This window comes from Onychomys torridus, chromosome 5, assembly GCF_903995425.1.
Source record: "Onychomys torridus chromosome 5, mOncTor1.1, whole genome shotgun sequence".
Classification (NCBI taxonomy): domain Eukaryota; kingdom Metazoa; phylum Chordata; class Mammalia; order Rodentia; family Cricetidae; genus Onychomys; species Onychomys torridus.
Window position 1 is genome coordinate 534,728 of NC_050447.1, and position 21,174 is coordinate 555,901.

A 21,174-nucleotide genomic window follows, 5' to 3' on the forward strand; every position below is an offset into this window, starting at 1 on the left:
GCCTGCAGCAGGCACTGTGCCCCTGAGGTCTTTGTGTTCAGCAGCCAGGTAAGGTCACCTCCAGCTCAGAGTCAGCAGGTGAAGAACTCAAGGGGGGGGGGGGGGGTGAACATCTGTCTAGAAAGCTGGTCTAAACCTCATCATCAATGTGTTCTGAGAAACAGAAGGTCAAAAAATTGGATTCGTAACAAATCTTATCATATATAGTTATAAATTGATCCTTTCTAAAGGCACAGAGGAAGCTGGTTCAAAAATCTTAGTTTATGAAGATACATTTAAATTCCAAATGATCAGCCGGGCAGTGGTGGCACAGGCCTGTAATCCCAGCACTAGGGAGGCAGAGCCAGGCGGATCTCTGTGAGTTTGAGGCCAGCCTGGGCTACCAAGTGAGTTCCAAGAAAGGCACAAAGCTACACAGAGAAACCCTGTCTCAAAAAAAAATAAAATAAAATAAAATAAAAAATAAAAATAAATAAATTCCAAGTGATCACAATAAGGAATCATGACAATTTGGTTTCTAAGTTATCAAAATATAAGTGCCAAGTTTTTATGGTTCTCTTGAATTGGTCCTTTTCCCTAGAATATGCTAAATAAAAACAAACACTTTGATTGAGACTATGCTTTGAAAAAAAGACCCACCTACAGTAAACATTTCAACCATGTGAGTGAGCTAGGCAAACAAGTTGCAATAAACAATGACAAGAGGTTAAAACTACAGTTAATGAAACAGGAGTCCTAAGAAGAGGTGACACTTCCATGGTATTAACATGCCAATGACTGTAGATGTAACCCTCTTGTTTAATAGGAAACACAGATCCAATTGCAGGGTTAAAAGCCACGAGGTCAGAGCAAGAGCTGAAAACCTTACCCTTCACTGCTTCTGCTGTCTTTCTCTCCATAAGAGAGCTACTTCTGTGTGTTTTTTTTCTTTTTATAGACTTTCTTTCTTTTCTGCTTTCTCATTGGTTGTAAACCCAGCCACATGACCTCCTAGTCACTGCCTGTCTGTACAGACCTCCAGGTCTTTTATGGTTGGTATTGAGATTCGCCATGCTGGATGTATCCTTGAACACACAGAGATCTGCCTAGCTCTGCCTCCCAAGTGCTGGGATTAAAGGCGTGCACCACCACTGCCTAGCTTCTGCTATGGCTTGCTCTGACCCCAAGGCAACTTTATTAATATACAAATAAAATCACATTTTACAAATATAGTATCACCACAAATAATGGCACCCTGGGTTTGCTTTCCAGAAGGCAGCTGATACCACAAAGAATTCAAGGGCAGTGCTATACCCAGGATGGATAAATGGCATGAGATATACATGTATGGTACACAACATAGGAGCAGAGCAAGCACCATACCACTTCTTGACCAAAACAAGGGCTTCCCATCAATTCTGTCCATGCTGAAAGTCAATCCAGGCTATATCCAAATCCTTCCAAATGGCTCCTACTTCTGTCTCTGGCAGTCTCAAAGGGAAGGGTAAAAGATAACCCAGCCAGCCAGAGGACTTGGCTTAGGAAAACCACAAAGATGAATGAACTTCAGCCTAAAAGTAAAAGCTGTGTTATCAGTAGAACCAAAACAGTAGCATTGTCTGTCCTTGACAACTAGGATGATGGTGGATAAGGCAAAAGGCCCACTGTCACACTTACACAGGACAACAAACATGACTATTTCAGGGCTAGAACCACTGCTGAGCACTGGGCATCCCCTGCTGAAGTAACTGGGCAAGTCTCTGCACTTGCCTATGACATTCTGTGACTTTCTGTACTGTGATTACCTTGAACTCTGAGATTCTCAAATTATGAACATTTCAGTAGATATACTGGTCACTCTTTTAATTTATCACTCCTTAATCCAATTTTCCTCACACAGAACCACAAGTCTCCCCAATGCTCCTCAGATCCAAGGGGACTGTGAGACACAACACACAGAAAGGAAACAATTCATCACTATGGGCTGTGGATTCCAAGTCAATATTGCATGAGGGTTGGGTTAGAACACTCCTACAAATCTACTTGGCCCCAGCACTGGAGTTGCCTGCCTAGCAGAAAGTAGCAACTACATCTTTATGTCTCAGTCTGCTCACACATAGAACTTTCAAGGGCATTACAGTGGGACAGCACACACACCTCCAACCTGCAGAGATGGGGCAAGTGTAATCAGCGGCTACCACTCTGCCACCATCCTGGGAAATTTCACTGTTATTTTCATCTGAGAGCCAAGAAAAACTAAAATTAATGAAGTAAGCATATCATCACAGACTAGAGAGAATAAAAGCAACAGAGAAGGAGATGTAAGTATTCACCAACACCCCCTGACACACTATCTCCAAATGGAGTTATATTAAGCACCTCCTTTTAGCTTCTCATTTGTATTTTAGTACAACAAGATCTTGATATGTTGCCTAACAGCTGATGCTGGCCTCAAACCCCTCTTACCTCATTGTCTCTAGTACTGAGATAACAGACGTGTCCCACCACCCCCAGCTCTGTGGTCTGTCTTTGAGACAGTTAGCAACATGAGAATTAGCCTGCACAATCCTGATGGAGATGAATTGATTCACACCAGTTTCCCAGTGCCCATGAGAACCAAAGTGAATGGGCCTTTAACATTATCTCTCACTACTTTTCTAGGAGAGTGCTCCTTCCAGCAACTGAGGAAGATCCTAGGCACTCAGCTCTTTCCCTCATGACCTGTTCTTCTACCTTCTCAAGTGTTCAGTCATCTCCATGAATTCCTGCTTCAAAAAGCAAGCTCAGGCTGAGAGGTGGTTCAGGAGGTAAAAATGCTCACTGCCTAAGCCTGGCAGATTTAGAACACCAGAACCCAAATATACAAGTCAGATGAAGTGGCACATATCCATAATCCCAACACACTCCTACAACAAGTGTGGAGGCAGACAAAAGAGCTCATGGGTCAGCTATCCTGAAATACAAGCACAGGAGAAACAAGAGGGACTCTGACTAACGAGGTGGACAAAGAAAACAGACTCTCAAAAGTTGTTCTCTGACCTCCACATAAGAGTCATCACACACACACACACACACACACACACACACACACACACACACTTTAAAAAATATTTTTTTATGTTAATACATTATCTTTCTGTGTGGTATTTCGCTCTAAAGAAGGCACGTTCTCCTTGTTTTGTGCAATACTGTCTTCCCCCAAACAGATAATGAGCTTCTCAGGGACAAGGCCAAAAATCACTTCATCCACTAATGAATCCAAAGTGCTTAGGGCAAGACTCACATGAAGTGATGTTCAACAAATAGCTATGAAACAACTCAATTAAAAAAGAAAAGAAAAGAAAATCTAAGTCTGCAACAGGTTGGTCACAGGTGGCCTTACCACATCAAAGTATCATCCAATGCCACTCAGTCTACTCCCTCACTAATTCATCATAGTTGAACTGTCCTCTCTTTTTCTCCAGGCTGCTAGAAACACAAGATTTGGAAGCAATTGTGTATTTACAAAGGTTTCCCTGGATTGCTGTATGTCACATTTTTCCCCCTGGTAGTATTAAAGAATGCATTTTGTACAGGGCTATCCTGGGGATGAGTCAGCCTGGAGGAGAGCTGCCTACTTATCAAGCTCCACATGCCTTCTGAGGGCTATGCATCATGCCAACTTCAGCAAAAGGCTACCCTGGAGAGGCCTGTACCACTACCAAGCCCTGTGCGTTTGGCTAGAATGTCACAACTATGCGGGAAATCAGTAGGAGATTAGGCAAGGCCAGATTGGGAGGCCCTGAAAGGCCACATGCCACCATCCTGCAGAGCTGGCAGAGTCTCGAGGTCATGGCTTACACTGCAGGTAGACAACACAGCCTTTCATCTGCTGGCCCAAGAAAGGAAGTCCACACCTCCTGCAAATCACTGTCTTACTGGCACACAGTCACAGACTCCAAAGTCAAACTTCCTAAAACAATGACAGGTAACTGGAGGCTTCTGAATGCTCACATTGCCCTCTCCCCATTCTCTGAAGCCCACAATCCCTGCCAAGCACAAAGGCAGCATCATCTGAGCCTTCAGGGCACCAGTAGTACATGGATTGTGAGGCTCTCTACAAGGGAAAAACTTTTTTTTTTCCTAAAAATAAAAGCACAGGTAACACCTTTAGAGAAATACAAATGATAGCTGTGATTTGTGAGTGTGAACTCGGCAGGTTTGGTTTGGGTTTGGTTTTTGTTCTTACTGTTGCTGCTTTAGGCAGTGTGAAGGATCAAACCCAGGGCCTTGTACAAGTCAAGCAATCACTCTCTCTTACCACTGATATCTACAATTTCCTTTCTAAAGGGTCATTTAGAGTGACAATAGTTCACACCACCTGTATTACTGAGATCTTCCCACAAATGTCCACTCCATACCTACAAAACCCTCTCAATGACCATGCTAATATCCCAATTTTATAACAAGGAAACTAAACTCCAAAGTGACTTAGTGGATGTTTAAGCACTATCCTTTCTTCCAACTTCTTCCCTCTGAGTTTGAGGGCTGGTAATACAATTCATTGCTTGGTCACCCTATAAAATATTGCACAGAAACAAAAGAAAGCAGATTGTCATCCACCTATCCAAAACGAGGAGGATCCTTGGGGAGAGCAGGAAACTTCACACAGACTTCTTGTCCTCACTCCATACATATAAAGGCACAGAGGAAGAAGACATAGAGGGACACGCTGTGGCTGTTGGGCTTTCCCTTCTCCTAAGAGTAAAGTAAGAAAGGACCCCAGGGCAATTGTTTAATTCACAATTATCCTAAAGCTCTGATTAAACATATATTCCCATTTTGCCCATGGGCTGAGATTATATGTAACCCACTCAAGTCCAAGGAAGCAAGCCACACATGCTTTCAAACTCAGGGTTGCCTGGCTCAGAGTCTTCCATAGGCCACACCAGGCTCTAAGACTTCAGCCCAGACCACTAGATACCAAGGCAATGGTTTGCCCAGTATAACTATTCACATGAATGACTAAGAAACTGCATTAATTTTAGATAAGATCCAAATGCCAGTTTTAAAAAATTAAATGAAAATAAATTAACCTGGAAGTCTCAGAGAATGTGTAGGAGCCCAAAGAAAAACACTGTTTTGAGTCAAAATATTCAACATCTTCAAAAATCCCTTCCTGTGGCTTTTATGACTATTTCCATTTCTCTCCCAATCTAAGGAATGACATGTGCATGGTGGATAAGTATCTAACAAGATATGATCACATGCCGTGTCTATGTCACAGACAGTGGTGAGGATATAGTTACCGTGTAGAGCCCTAAATATCTACAAAGAACCTTCAAATGAATCCTCACACAATACTCCCAAGAGTCTAAAATAACATCACCCAGTTTACAGATGAGGAAATGCATATGGTCTGTCCAGTAGCTTAAAGTTGCTCTCAAAGTCACATCAATTGCCTGACCAGGTCTGCCTGCTCTTAAAGCCCACACCTCACTCCCCACAAGAAAACCATGTTGCAGAACTCTGTCCTGGCATGGCATCATTGTTTTCTTGCTTAAATCTCTGCAGCTGTGACTTCCTGGAATAAGACCTTCACAAGATTGAGACCAGTAGTATTTCCTTATGGAATAGTGAGTAGAGTCCTCACAAGGTAAACAAGGCTTCTTCCCTCTCAGTGGATCTACAAGCCACTAACAATTGCTGAAAAGAGATTCTTTGTTGGTGACACAGTGCCCATAAACTGCCCATGCCTCAGGATGTAACCCCAACTCCAGTGAGACTCACAGTTCACCAAACTAGACCTTTGTGAAAAGGTTTCTTTGGTCTGCTGTTGTCCTCTCTATCTGTGGTGAACAGAAATACACTCCCAAGGAAAAGCCACACAATGGGATCCATGATAACAAGTGACACCTGCTTTGCAAATTCTTACCACATTCCCTTCAAAAGCACCACTGCTCTGCTTTAATTACAGAAGCTGCTCCCAACCCCCCTCATTCAATATAAATGAAAAGTGTTTGTATTCAGCTGTATTGTCTTTAGTTTTATTCTCGCATTGGCAAGTGCAGCTGTCTTGACAAATTTTGTGGCAAAGGTCCAGGAACCCAGCTCCCTCCTGGACTAGGCAGGCTTTTGTGCACCAATAGCATTCCTCAGTTCCACTTGTGACATCTTTTTTACTGAGAAAAAAGAAGGCACATCTTCTGCAGTCCACTCATTCATGCGTTTGAGATTTGGGAGCTGGATTAACTTGCTCTGGAAAACCGTGCATGTTGGTGTCCTTAAATAATCCCTTTTTATTTTCTTGCCCTCTGAAGCCCCAACACAGGGTAAATCAGGCTTCTCAGAGGGAACCTCATTGAGTCCACTAAATGAGAGCAGAGAACATGGGAGGCAAGCTCTGGATCTGGAGTCTGCAAAGGATCTTACAGTGCTCATGGGCAAGGAAGAAAGGAGACCTAAATAGAGTAGTGTGTGCATATGTATGGCATGTAGTATGTATATGTGCAGGTATGTATGCCTGTGTGCATACATGAAGAGTCCAGAGAAAGAAGATTAGTGTCTTCCTCTATCACTCTGCACCTTACTGTCTTGGAAATCTCTCACTGAACTAGAAGTTTATCTCATGCAGTAGGCTGGCTTGCCAATGAGCTCTGGGGATTGACTTGCCTACATTCATCAATATATAGGTGCATGCAGCCATGACCATTTGTTACATGGGTGCTGGGGATTTCAACTCAAGTTGCCATATTTGCAGACCAAGTGCCCTTACCTACTGAGCAATCTCCCCAGCCTCAATTTTGCTTTTCTTTTATATCATTGCTACAGGCAGATGCAATCAGCTATGCTTGCTACAAAGGGATAGGGCTTTTGGATAAGGGCTTGAAAGAAGAATGACATGGGGATAGGGGGTGGCAGGCTCATGTATTTGTTGTTTCCTGGATGCTTCAAAGCTTGACCCAGTAAATGCCATGTGGTTCAGGAAAGCTGAAAGGTAGCTGGCCCTGTGGACTGGGTACCTTCAGTACAGAGGGATGAGAAACACATATGCAAATATACATGACCAGCCACATCAACACTAACATGGAAGACCCAGGTTTTTCACCAGGCTAGAACTCTATCAAACAAAGCTGACAGAGTCCCTCCTGCTTAATAGATTTGCTCTTTTTTTTTTTTTTCATTTTTTGAGTATCTATTGTGTCTAAGGTACCATAATATACCAGCATCATGAGAATAAATTTTAAGGATGCCAAGAACATGAAGTAAAGGTGCAGAAAAAAGAATGAGACTTTTGCATCTATACTGCATAACGTTAGCAAGTAGCTGGCCTTGTCTAGATTGCTTAATTTATGCAAAACACAATCAACATTAGTATCCACACCTTATACCACGGTGATGCTTTCATGAGATCATACCTATAAAATGCACAGCAAACATATGCCTGGTAAAAATATGCATTGGGGTTTTCTTTGTGAGAAGCTGATTATCAGAGAAGGTTGCTGCTCTCTGACACCAGCTTTAATTTAAGAACCTTTCTTTGGTCCAGTCAAAGCAAAGTCACTGGATACTTAATGGGAAATCAGCATTGATGTTCTGGCTTTGATGAGAAATCTACTTTGAAATGGTTCATTTTAACTGGGAATCCTCATCAATACTCATCTATTCTGGACTTTGACAGCACAATCTAAATGCAGCTTCTCCAAAGGCCATCCCTGCCATGAAGTCTTCTCTGATCATTCCCCAGCAGCCTCACTCCTGAAACTCTTTACTGGGTCCTTTTATATGGTACTCAGCACCTTCTCTACACTATAGACAGTTATTATGTCATCTTTGAAGGGACACTAGCCCCCTGGAGCATGTGGCTCTGGCAGGGCTTGTCCATCTCCCCCATTCCCTCTGCTTTGCTAAAAAAAAAACTGTGAGATCACATTCCTAAAGCTAGCTACCAAGGTCTATTTCCTTATGTGGCCACTTCCTCCTCCTGAGACTGACTACCAAAGTCCAACAATCAAAAGCCTCCTTTGGTTTACCTAATCAACATGCCCAGTTAAAATTAAAACCTCATCCTAACACAGGGTTTCCCCTTTACCTTTATAAACCACCATTTTCCTACGTGCCCCATGTCTGTCTCCTCTCTATCCAGAGACAGTCCTTTGTTTCTCTGGGACAAATACCCCATCCCCCTTTCCTTTGTCCCCTTCCCCTTTTCCATTGCCCTCTATCTCCTTTACCACCACATCCTAGCTCATTCTAACACAGACCTCCCCTTACCCTCCTCTTAAAAATTATGACTGCAAGGTCAATTTGCTGCTATTCTGCCTGAGTCAGAAAGCAGCTACTTTAACTTTTCTTCCCTGCTCAATAAAGGATCTCTCTGTGAAAACAGGTATTTGGGTATGGTTTGTGCCTAATCCAGGATCCAGGAGGGAGCCCCCACTGTGCAGGAGTCCCCCCCAAATCTTTACCCTTCCAACACCACCAATAAACTCCAAGACTTGTTCCAAGCAGGCCCATCTTCACATCACATATATCCTATCAATACTCATAGCACCAAATGCTGACTAAACAGTGATGTCTTTAGACACCAGTCATGTCTTCACTCACACACATGCATGACTGAAATAGAACTCAGCTGATGAGCAGCAGATCTGACTTCTCACTGGTGCAGCCAATGGTGGCTCTATGCCTCCTATTCCTCAGACCAGAAGGATAATAGAGCACATTCTTTTCATAGAAAACACAAATACTTCCCAGGAAATTGAAACATTGGGCTCTTGCAAAGTACAATCTTAGGGCTAGAACCTCCACTCCCACCTATGAGTCAAAGCCAAATACCATGGTAAAGGCCAAAGTCAAAAGTCAAAAGTCAAAAGTCAAAGGAACCTGGGCAGGCAGGAATTTAGAAAAGCATAGAGGATTGAGACCATGGATGCAAACTGCTTATGCCATGTACCTCCTAGGCACCTCATACATACAAAATGGTCATTAGGCCCTGAATAAATGAATAAAGGAAGGAAGGAAGGAAGACTGAGTACTCTTAAGAGCCATGTCAGGACACATGCCAATTTCACCAGCAGCTACTGTGACTCCTAAGTACAGTATGCCAGAAGCACTCTCGTTAAGTATTAGTTTGCTACATCCCTAGGCTTCATGGTACTTTAACTAAAGAGGAGGCTATTCAAACCCTTGTATGCTTATATTGTTATTTTTTTTCATGGATCTCTGATTATGAAATAAATCAATATTCCCACTCATGCCAGGGTGTCTTTACATACATACCATCACCTCTGCACCAAAAAAAGGGGGAAGTGATTTGCATAAGAGGGAGAAGGGAAAGGAAGGGATTAGAAGGGGTACTGTGAAGAGGTGAATTTGCATCCAACCTACAGTAGTTAATTTTCCTTTTAACTACATGGCTGAGACTAGAAGTGTCAGCAGCAACACATTAAAGTCCATGAACTTATGAGATGATGCATTATTGAAGCCACAGCAGGGAAATGGGCTCAGTTTAGAACACATAAAAACTAAAGTCTGCAGAAGCATCATTTTCCATTACAAGGTAAAGGCTGAAAGAAAGGAAAGAAAGAAAGAAAGAAAGAAAGAAAGAAAGAAAGAAAGAAAGAAAGAAAGAAAGGAAGGAAGGAAGGAGAAAGGAATGTATTTTAATTAGATATGAAGACACCTGCTCCAAAAGGGTAGTAAAATCACATTATGCCATACTACGGATACCAGGAATGCTTGCAGTTCTTTCTGGAACTCAACCTAAGTTGAATCTTAGTTTATTCCATTTCCCACTCTGGATCCTGCTGATACCAGAGACATGCCACCATTTATTCATCCTTAAATATGTATTGAGACACAAGATAGGAAAACAGAAGCCTGCTATCATCAGCTTACAATCATGTAAATTACACAGCACATTAACAGTGATGCCACAAGCAGGAGAAAAAAATATGCAGGCTAAAGGTGGCGGGAGCACAGTTAACAGAAACAGACTTTTAAACAGGGTGATAATCGCCAAATGTTTCACATCTCTAAGGCACTTTAGATTCTCTGCATTTCCACTTTCAAAGAATACTCAAATAGATCACTAAATTAAGTTATACAGAGCACCAAACCATCACATTCACTCTAGCATATACAAAGTGATGCCTCTCCCATAGAGGCATCTGTACTTTGGTACCTTCTCTAGAAAGCCAAAAGCCCCAGATTAACCATGAACTAGAAGAACTAGAAGCAATGGCTAAAGGCAGTTTGTGCAGCACAAGCATCTAGATTTCTTGTGAAGGCAAGTTTTGTCTGCTTTGCAGCTGTGTTGAGGAGGAAGTGGAGTAGGTTCACGGGTCTACTGAGTCCATAGGGAGGCTAAGAGCCTCCCTTCCCATCTATGTTTCCAGATCCAGATTCCTGTGGGCCTGGACCATGCCAGTCTAAGATAAATGGAGTTGTAATCGTCAGACCAAACCCTCAAACAAAGCTCTGTGTTTTATCCTCAAACTCCCACATATAGAAGCCATTCTTCCCAGTGTTCTGCAGCAAGCTACACACCTCCATACCTGGGGTATGGGGGACCCCAGTGGCGGAGATACACACAGTTCAGATGAACCTTGACTTGTAGGCTAGAACACAAGCATCAGCAGACATTCAAGCTTCCTGATTTCCAGCACACAGCCAGGACAAAAGCCACTGTAATTCTTCAAATTCAGCACCAGGGCAGCTCACTCTACCCAAAACTTGTGCACCTACTTCCCTGGTCTCCTAGCATTATTTCAGTGTTGGGATTTCTACAGCCCATGTGGTTCCACTGTGATACATCAGGAATGGATTTTAGAAACCCCCTAAGCAGCCTCCATGGACTACAGCTCCACCTTCCCAAGTAAAGCTGAGCCAGAGGACCTGAAAGCAATGTATCTCTACTCCCTTTGGAGGCACCAAGCCCAACCAAGTGAGAACATGGCTGGGAGTTCCAATCCTGGCCACAGACATGCACTGTGTGACAAGAAAACAAGCCTCAGTGTGCTACTCTGTACATCAGGTACCTTGACACCCACTCATCAGGCTGCTGCGAAGACACAATGAGAATCATTAATCAAGAAGTTGACATATTGCAAGTACTCCAGCAGCTCTTTTTAATTTACTGCATGGGAATCAGTCCAATGAGAGCTTATACACTGAGCTAGGTTTTATGGGACACTTCAGCAGTTTATAGGAACCAGCAAATAGGACAGAATGTTTTAAATTAAAGTCATCCCAGAAAATATGATCATCCAAATTTTGTATTGCATCACAATCGAAAGGCAAGATATGGGGATATCAGCAAGAAAGGATAGAAAAGTAAGTTCACCTGCCAAAGGTAAGTAGGTAAAACTGGGCACCAGTATCTCTAGGTGGAGCACATAAGTCAGAAAGGAGAAGAGGACAGGAAAGGAATAGGAGGGATGATTCACTCTAACCATGATTACGTCTAAGTCTACATAGAAAATGGAAAAGTAAGAGATTCATACTTTTCCTCTGTTGCCAGCACCTGAACAAGAAAAGATGCAGACCTGAGGTGACCAGGGTAGAGAGCCAGGATGGAGTCAATTCAGGCTCTGCATTAGTGAGTTGTTGCTGCACAGCAAGCTATAATCAATCTGCAGCTCAGAGCAGCAGACCTGTGTGATCTCAGCTTTTGCAGTTCTGGCATGAATCTGGCCACAGCATAACAGGTACTCAGGGCATCAACGTTCAAGCCTGCAGTAGGTCACCAGGTAGTGTTCTTGTACATACAGCCTCTAGTGAAAATCTATCCAAAAGCTCATCTGGGTGTTCATTCATTTCCTTGTACCTGAGGGACCTGCCTGCTTGCTGGTTGATATGTAGGATCATCTTCAGCCCCTGAACAACCGAAGTTCTTTGCTGTGTGTACTCCAATGTGTGGCAACATGGGAACTTCATCAAGGCAGCAATAGTCTTACGTAAGACTAAACAGAATGTAACAGAATGAGATCCCAAAAGTGCCCTTCCTGTCCCTCTGCCATTGACTATTGCTTATGAACAAGCCAAGTTTCTTGTACACAGGTGAGATTTATCTAGAAGGCCCCCAGGGTATCCATCTCCTGGTATTACAATCTGGCTCTGTTGCATTGTTTGAAATTTCTGGAATTAGATACTTATTCTTTTGGTTTTCAGATGAAAGATGGGCAATGGAGCTTAAGTGTGAGAAGCAACAAAGCAGAAAGTGCCTTTCTGCCAGCCAGTCCTGATGACAGACCAGGCAGAGTTCCATAGTAAGAAGAAATCTGGGTTTAGCACACTGCTTTGCCAGCCATCACCCTGAGTCTCCATCAGGACCTACACAGGTTAGAGGCAGATGACCCCTGCAAAGCCTTTACCTCCCTCCCCCAAAAGCACATGAAGAAGAACAAAGAAAACCTGGCTGGACACACCATACTGGCAAAGCAGCTAATGCCAGGATTTGAACATGTTACGGCCTTTAAATCAAGCCCATTCTTCTGGGAAGCGTTATACCCCCACACTCTGCATTATTTTGCTTACCCCCAAAATCTGCAAGCAGTAAAAACTCTCACTGGTGATATATGAAGTTGAAATCCCACATGCCAGGTGGGATAGGGGCTCTTTTCTTCACCATTTTAATGGATGCAGCTTAGCAGGATTAAGTGTATTCTGTTCTTACACAACCATCCATCTCAGAACTTTATGTCCACCAGCTGAAACTGTCCCAAAGCAGCACAAAGTGACAGAAAGGAAAGCTGGGCCTTGGAAACCACAATGAGTAAAATGCAGGACAGAAAGGCATGATGAAAACATGCAGGGAGGCAGAGAAGCCCTTATCTGAGTCCATCTTATCTTTGCAGTGAAGGTGAAATCCCAGGGTGAATACCAAACAATACACAGACAGCTGAATGGTAGCGCTTTATTACAGAGCCTAAGTGACTGCAAACAGGCCATTATCAAATCTCTTTGGTGACAAAGCTCTATGTTGAAGGGACAAATAAAAATAAATACATTAAGCATAATAGATCACAGGGACCTGTCACTGAGACCCATTATCCCTGGGGCATTACTGGGCTGTTTTCCTATGGGCTTTCAGCTATTGGATGCCGGTTTATTCATTGTTGTTTTAATATTGCATCCATTACTCTCTCTCTGCACCATGAAGAGCCTGCTGTTTCTCTGCACTTCTGTGTGGCAAGGGCATAATTTGTTTTATGATTTGCTAAGGAGGGTGTCTGGTTTTTCCATCTTTAAAGGATGCCTTCAATAATCATAGCAACAAGACCCTGATTTAAAACACAAGACCTGGTCCTGTCTTTCCTTCCAGCATTGATGTGACCACCACTGTAGCAACTCAAAGGCACCCAATAGGAGGGATGTGTTTGAGGGACAGCATGTGAAAAAAATATGTCTTGCTTCAAAGAGTCACTAAATCATGATAAAGGTAGCCTGGGCTGGAGAGAGTCAGCAAGCATCTGGAACTCTAGAGCAGAGGTTTTACTACTCCACTGGTATGACCTTGGACAAGTTTCTTGATTTTTCTGGACCTAGAGTAAAAAGTATAAAACCCTAAGTGTTTTATGGGTTGTTTTATTGTCTACACAGTAATGCAGCTGATCCACATGCCTTTTTGAAGCCCTAGAAACTCCTATCTTTCAATGAGACACAGAGAAATATGAACCACTTTGATGACAACACTTCTATTTCTTCCCTTCTCCCCAATGGAGAATGCATCTGAAGAGAAAATCATGCAATGGTCCAAAACTTGTGCCACTGGCTCCTTCCCTTACCCAAGCAGGAACCTTCTTCTCCCTGCCCTCTCATTCTGTGAGGTAATAATTTCTAGGACACTTCATTGTAAATCCAGATAAGTCCTCTTCTAATATTATCCATCAAGAAGTAAGGAGAAGGACAAGTGCTTAAGGAGAAGCTATGCTGGGCCAGATCACCAAGGTGGAGGCTGTTAGACTCTTCCCCATCCGAAATGAACAAGACAGCAAATTCCCTCAGCTCTTCTACAAGATGGCTGCTGACTACTTCATGCAGTGAAGAGACATCAATAGTCCTTTCAGGCATCCCCATTTCAAGTACCGCAACTAAATCTCCCCATGAAAAGAACACTTCTTGAAATGTAACGCTTCCAAGTGTGGCACTATGCAAGGCCACCATATAATAAAATTGATCCCAGAACTTCATCATCCATCTAAGAGGTAGTGACATAAAACCTGCCAGCTGACATTACCCAACTATCAAAATACTCCATAAAGGATTCAAATTCAGAAAAGGAAAGAAAAAAGTTACAAGCTTTCCTGCGTAAGAAATAGAGCTGGGTTTTACAGATCATCAAAGCTCGTTGAGCAGCCTCTTGGGATTGGAATAAAGATTCTGTCTAGCCAAGCAATGCCTCTGGCTTTGCAAAATTTGGTGTAACAGCCCAATAAATACCAAGTGGAGTTAGATATATAGTTTTTAAGCCCAGAACTGCAGGTGGTGAGTGACAAAAGAAGTGACTTTGCCAGGAATCATAATGGTTAGGAACATCCCAACCTGGTCATGATGAACCATGTCTCCCCAAGTATGTGTTCCATGTACAGACTTTATTGTATTATCTTCCTCACCCCAGAGGAGGGGTGGGGGATGTACAATGCTGGCACATTGCACATGGCCAACAATTTTAGGTCACTGAGTGAGTGAAGGGAGGAATAAGTCTGGGCAAAGTGACATTAATTACTGTGGCCCTCAGAAATATTAATTCAATGATGAAAATTAGGATAGGATCTATTTAACAATGAAGTGAGATTTCTGCAGCAGTTTAAGCATCTTTAAGGGGGGCGGGGCTAGATGTAGCAGCATATGCTTGAAATACAGGCATTTGGTTGGAGTAGTAAAAGATGGTGAATTCAAGGCTGACCTGGGCTACACAGTAAGACACTGTCTCAAAAACAGCTACAAAACAAAACACAAAGTCAAGATGTTCTTACCTCTGACATTTGTATTACAATGGAAGCTAAAAAAAAGCCAAAGCCCCACCCACCCCTCCTTGCACTGTCAGTGTTGTGAAGGCTTCCAGGGTTGTATTTGGTTTGGTTGTGGCTTTTACCCCTAGCCATTACAAGTGATTAGAAGAGGCCAGAAAAAAAACTTCTTAGCCTCTGTCCTAAATGAAGCTCTTTTAAATACCAAAACCTAAATTACAAAAACAAATTAATAAAAGCAGAATGCACCCCCATACTATGCTTTCCACAAAAGATACAACAGCTAGGACGTACACCTTAGGATCCATACCAATTTACACCAATGGCAGCAGTCAGTTCCCATCCAATTCAGACAAAGTAGGCAACCAGTCATCCATAAGTCTAAGGGTGTAGCACCCACCAGAGTGATGTGACCCTCTCAGTCCAGGAATTCTCTGAGTTCCTACCTAGCATGCAACTTTAGTCAAAATTCATACTTTATTTCTCACTGTACTTTTAATTTAAAAAACTCTGAGACTGTCATGGGTAAGATTTAGTATGGGGCATTGTACCATCACCATGGGTATACGTACAGATGCTCCATTACCTATACTATGCTTATGCCCCAATAAATCTATTGTAAAAGGAAAATAATGTATGCCATACACCTAACCTACCAAACTCAGCAGTGTACTACACTTCAGAGCACAGGTAGTTTACCACCAAGGTGTGGTGGGCGACAGACAGCTACAGTTCCATTCTGCTTTCCACCATGCTGAGGAGACTACTCTGTATCAGCCAGGAAAATGTAAGGGCAATATGAAAGCCTAGACTTGACTTTACAGGCTCCATCTTAGGGAAGGGCCACCATCTTAGACCACCTGCTGTCCTCAGTTCCAGGAAGGACCTCAGAAATGTGCCATGACAACTCTAACAGATACAGGGCAGTATGTTCGTGTAGACATTCTGTCTGTAGTTTATGGCCCTTGAAGATATCTAGATCATTATCTGAGCATTCTGCTCAGCAAGTTGTGGTTCCCTTCCAAAAGTCAAATACAATAGTTTCAAATGTAGTTTTGCACTGAAAGTCTAGACCAATAGTTTCAAAAAATCACCTTACCCCACATTCCATCTATCTAATCCCAAGATGCCAAAGCATGTAATTCCAGGTTTGCGATTTTTCACTATAAAAACTCTCTACCTCTGGGCCTGCAGCTGCCACATTTCCCTCCATCTGCCTGGCGGTGGCCTAGTTTTGAACTTGACAATAAAAAGACCTTATGTGCTTGTATCAGAAACCAGCTCCTTGGTGGTCTCTGGGGGTTTTGCGAAACGAATACAACAAAAAGATATTAGTTCAAAACCTGAAGAGTACCGTTCCCATGAAGGCATATCACATCCACGTCATCCCAGTCAAAAGATTCTAAGCTGAACCTTAGCAAGTCAGAAACCATCTGTGTTCTAGAATGCATTCTCACAAGACTGTACTTTATCTCTGAGCTGAAGGTGGGAAAAGATGATGGTCCATTTTTCACAGATAAGAAAATATGAAGTCGAGAGGATTACAGGTTTTATTGTGTCATATTTACTGCTTCCAGAAGATATGCTGGAGTCCACTCCCAATATCTTAGAAAGAATTCTTTAAGAATAAGGCCTTCATGGAAGTGATTGAATTAAGATGAGATTATTAATGTGAGCCCTAACCACACAGCTGGTACCAGTACACAAAGAAAAATTGTGAGGCTGGGAGATAGCTCAGTGAGTAAAACACTTACCTCACAAGCCTGAGGACCAGAGTTCAGAGCCCCAGTACCCTCATAAATACAGAGCAGGTGTGGTAACCTACTTGTAAACAAAGCACTGTAGAGGCAGGGAATTACCAGAGCAAGCTGGCTAGCCAGCCCATGAGCTCTGGATTCAACTGAGTGATCCTACCTCAATATATCATGGGGAAAGCAAAAGAGAAAGACACTGGATATCAACTTCTGACCTTACATGCAAACATGTGCATGAACACACATATACCCCTTGATACCCAGTCTGATTCTCTCAGGAACTAAATTACTTTCCACCCAGACAGCCTCTAAGCAAGAAGTGATATGTGCATTTTAAGTATATCTTATAGCAATAATCTTTCTAGAGCATAAAGCTTAGAAGTCTTTTAGATGACAGGTAAGCAAAATTAAAATGAAGGATGGGGGGTAGTGTTAACACAGAAAAACTACAACTTGACAAGACAAAGGCTACCGCCACATCTCCTCATCTGATGCTCCATTACCAACCCAGACAGACCAGACAATGAGCACACAGCAATTAAAACAACAGTTAACACATGAGCAAGAAGAGTGACAATGTCTTGACAAAACAGATAAATGGGCAGGTCTGTCATCTGTCTAGTGTTAAAGATGATGAGCTCGGAGAATACATGAAAATCATTTCAACACAAAAGTAGTCCTTCTGTGATTTGGTGACTTCACTTATGAACCCCTATGTTTGCAAAATGTGGTCCCTAAGATAAGACACATAAAACAAGATGACAGGACTGTCACACACCAGCTCTAACACCAGAAGACTCCAGCAGAGCTTTTGACCACAGAATCTACTACTCCATGCAAAGAGTAGAGAGGACAGTTCTGATAAGTGCAGGCCATCCCACTGCTACAAAGCTGTATTTTGGGGCAGCCTTTGTAAGCTCATTTTACAAAGACCACCCTTGGGATTTTCTTTGTAATGATAACAGCAATGCTGCAATTCCAACAAAACAGCACTGAACCTAAGCAGATAATGGTCCTGATCCTTACCACCTCATTCCAAGCATTTTAAGCAACCAACCTGTTTGCTATATGCCTGTCCCCTCTCTATTCCTCAAAAGGAAAATGTGTTCTCAAACAGCAGCCTGTGAACAAACTATCCCTGGATTGTTTTGTCTTCAATGACAGATCAGAATCTGCTAAAAATTTGTGTTTCAAAGTTTGCTGGTCCAATATAACCCATTGGACTGCATTCAACACATTCCTGCTAAGGGCTGTATTATGGCTCCTCATTAAGCTCAAATACTGCAGTCTGAAATTACCCACAGCAAATCAAGATGTGACTGTGTTTGGAGAGAGGTGGCTCATAGAGGCAATGTGGGTAAAATGCAGTCATTATCCTCATCCAGTGTGGTTTCATCCATAACAGAAGGGCAAATTAGAGCCCTGTGGACAAAGAAAGAAGATCATATAAAAACAAAGGAGGCAGGCCTTGGGAGATACAGTCCTGACACACTGTGGCCTCAGAACTATTGGAAAATAAATTTCTGTACTGGTGATGGCACTTTTCCTAGAAAGACATGATCTAACATCACCCAGAGAGGATACCAGTAACAGACCAAACAAATTATCCCATCCAAGCTCAGTGTGATGAACCCAAGTTTATTAGGCTCACCACAGCTAAAATTGTTTACAGCTGTAAAGCTAACTCCAAAATAGAGCACCACCAAAAAAGTCCCACCCCTCTGATGACCTCAGAAAAACTGCACTACTGGAATCTCATCCCAGTCAACCTTCTACGATATGTTGGAGCATCTCCCAAGACCACATACAGCTAGGGAAGGAATGGGCAGGAGGGGGTGACTAGAATCACAGGAGTGTTCACAGGCCCAATCTTATGAGGGTATCATCGAATATGGGTAATCATCACTGCTTGGATTAAAAAGATAATGGCCAGTTTCCACAATAGTTGTTGAAGTATTCCTACACACCCCCATACAGTATTTTTATGTCATCCCTGGCAAACTAATCCACATGGAGTCCACCATTTTTAATGTATTTAAGATGTTTAAAGAATAAAACCATATTAAAGAAAAAACACAAAATGTACTGTATCAAGGATTCTTTGTCCTTTCAACTAAGATCTTGAAATGACAAATGTAGAGAATGGATGACAACTCCCACACTATCCTGTCAGTGGGTAAGTAGACATCCAATATGAGACACTGGTGCCTGGGGCAGTAAAGGAAGCACACGCAAAAGAATAAGCATGGCGGCTTCAAACCTTCTGGTCAGTTTGCCTACAGAACTATGGAAAGCCATTCAAACAGGACTCATCCCCTCTCTCAACCTGCTCCTGGGATGTGATTCATCTACCAGTATAAGACTATTACTATGGTGAGTTGGGTAAGATGGAAGACAGGCTACAGGAATCCACACAGTCATCCCATAGGGAGAGCTTTCCTAAGAAGGAAGATAGCATAGTAGAAAGCAGAGGAAAGGATCAACTGATGTACAAGGACACTGAGAACCTGGCTGGCATACCCTGCACCTACCCTGAATTCTCCAGCCCAGGGAATAAACTGCCCTCCCCCTAGCTGCCCTTCCCGATATAATCCTGCCATTGTAACTACACCTGTCCTTTTTTATCCTTTTTTACCCTTTACCCTCCTAGCCTCTTGGTCTCCTGGCTCTCCACTCCCTCTTCTCCTCACATGGCCTGGCTTAAGATCATGTTCACCATGGACTCTCCCAGATGTCTCTGCCTCTGGCTATGCTCTCCCTCATTTCTACAATAAATCTTCTCCACCACACCTAGGAGCAGTTATGTCCTCCTTTTATTTCTTTTTCTCATTTACTATCCACTACCACCTGAAGGCATCAGTATACTCCTTCTACTTCTTGCTAAGGAGCATGCAGTCAGCACAGTTGAGAATGCAAATTCACATTATCCTAGCTACCTCTGCAGGAAAGGGAGACCCTCCAGGTCTAGCAGGAAAATATCACATTACACCAGGCCAGTCTATACCACAAAATATAAAACAGCATTATCACCATTTATTGGTCATACATTACTTCTAGGTTTAGGATAAAGCCCAGAATTGACAAAGAGCCTTGGGTGCAGTGGGTCCTAAAGACAGGCAAGCCCCAGGCTAGTGACAAGATGGCAGCACTCAGCAGAGTACAATACCAATATCATTAGAACTCAGAACCAGGACTTCTTAAGTTGGTTTCAAATGGGAACTAGAAAGGACCCAGGCAGGAGTGAAGGAAGGAGCTGAGCAGGCAAAGAAAATAAGTATAGACCTTGTCAGGTTTAGGGAAAACAATAAGCAGGGAAACTGTGGAGTTAGGGATGGGTGGATTATAAGAGGGGAGTAAAGGGGAGGAGATGAAGCACCTGTGCTGAAGATGGTTCAGAACAAACTTTGTGTGTCCCATAAGAAAGGTAGATGTTTCCGGTCACCAGCTGTTAGTCAGTGAGGGTAATTCCACAGAACATTCTAGAAAAGTTCTTATTACCCAAAGATGAGGAGATATAAAAACTCTCTTTGAGGGAGTAGAACGCCCTACTTTAAAAAAAAAAAAAAAAAAAAAAAGACTCTGCTATCTAGAATGGATTACTCCACCATTATGCAAAGACTGTCCCCACAGCCCAGCAGGAAGCTTCATGAAAATCATGAGAGTAGAGGACAGAGCCCTAACCAAGCTCCTAATTTGAAGCACAGCCTAGACAGAAAAAATCTGAGCAGTCTGTTCTCAACCCTCTTCAGGTGCCATAGGAGCCACTTGTGAAGAAAAGAAGAACTTTCTCTACTGTATCCCTTATCGAGAATAATCCAAAACCCAGAAAAAGATTGTTCTATGACCCTTCGTCCATTTAAACAAACCTCCAATGAAAAAGGTTCAAGACTAACTCAACGAAGCCCTGTCTCCAACATGTCCCAAGGACAAAGTGCTATTTTAAGATTGTGGCTGGGTCACGAATGGCCTTTATTCCAATGAGGTTGCTTTTATGATGAGTAATGATAAGCATCTCCAATGTCAATGTCAAACTTAAGTTGAGCCAATAATTAAGACAAAAAGTTTTCAGAAACATCTGCTGGCCTCTGTCCTATGGCAACAATTCCAGCCAGGGATTTTTAGACAATGCACACTGCTACACTTGAGTGGGTCCTACAGAGGTTCATGTGTCAGAACCTGAATTTCCCAATATGCCATTGTCAGAAGATGCAGTCTACTGCAAGGTGTTTGGGTCAAAGTGGTGTGTATACACGTTACTTTCTTCATTGCATCTGCAATGCTTTTGCTAACAGACTCTAGCTGATTTCTTCTCAAACTCCAATTTAGATATTTGTGCTTTTGTCAACCTCACCTGTCATGCTTTAAGTACTTCATAACGATGAGCCTGACTTAAATATTGCCTCTTTCATTGAGTTTTAGAACAACTCCCACCTCTCGTTCCCATGAACACCTTCAGCTTAACACTCACCAACACCAACACCAACACC

At 42.6% G+C, this 21,174-nt stretch overlaps 1 protein-coding gene across 2 annotated transcripts in view; it reads right to left on the reverse strand.

Moving 5' to 3' along the window:
- The window catches only part of Large1 (LARGE xylosyl- and glucuronyltransferase 1), a 506,337-nt gene that overhangs the window by 475,107 nt on the left and 10,056 nt on the right, over positions 1–21,174 (reverse strand). The gene's annotated exons all lie outside the window — the stretch shown is intronic.